Source organism: Anarrhichthys ocellatus, unplaced genomic scaffold (assembly GCF_004355925.1).
Source record: "Anarrhichthys ocellatus isolate YVR2014 unplaced genomic scaffold, GSC_Weel_1.0 scaffold15, whole genome shotgun sequence".
Classification (NCBI taxonomy): domain Eukaryota; kingdom Metazoa; phylum Chordata; class Actinopteri; order Perciformes; family Anarhichadidae; genus Anarrhichthys; species Anarrhichthys ocellatus.
This window is the reverse complement of record NW_022280045.1, coordinates 2679695-2680553: the sequence shown is the minus strand read 5'-3', so window position 1 is coordinate 2680553 and position 859 is coordinate 2679695.

The following is an 859-nucleotide window of genomic DNA, read 5'->3' as shown; positions in this document are numbered from 1 at the left end:
TTATATCCCCCGGGGAGAGCAGAGAGGATGGTGTCACATCCAATTACTGCGGCACACTGTAGAGGTAAATCATAACTTGTGCCATGAACTCTGGAATCTGAGGTACACACACACACACACACACACACACACACACACACCCACGCACACACACACACACTGCATAAGCATAGCGAGACAACAGTTATATCAACATTGATAGAATATTGGAAAACACATTCTGCTGGTAACTTGGAGGTCATGTATGGATTACACAGGGAAATGGGATTGGCTGGAGGCCGTTGGCCGTCTACTCAAAACATAAATTGACGCACATAAGATCTGGGAGCAAGTGAGGCAGACGGCACTTGCTCGAGATTTTTACAATCATGGATTTGCTCGCCAGCGTGCCGAAATTGAAATTGCAGATGAGGACGACGATGCGCTCCCTTATTGGAGGAATGAGCAACCGGGTTGCCGGGTTCACCGGCACCTTCTCCTCAGCGCCAATGAGATGCTTTTTCTCCCCCCTGCGGAGTGGAATGACTGCCTTTGTCTTCTTCTGGAGGCCTGGTGGTTTTGGTGAGTTGGAGGCTATCTCAGCGGTGCATAGCCCCGTTTCACCCTGGAGCGGTGCAAAGCTCCTGCCCAATAAAACAGGCTGCGTCCCCAGGGCCTCTCCCTCAAGCCTCCAGTCAGCGCTTGTTTTTGCACCATTTATTTAGTGTGACACATCTCCAATTAAACTGTGGAGGCTGCTGCATTCCCCCCCATAACTACCTCTTATACCTCCCCATAGACTTTCTGTCACACTGAGAGCGTGGGTATGAGGGAGAGAGAGAGAGAGAGAGAGAGAGAGAGAGAGAGAGAGAGAGAGAGA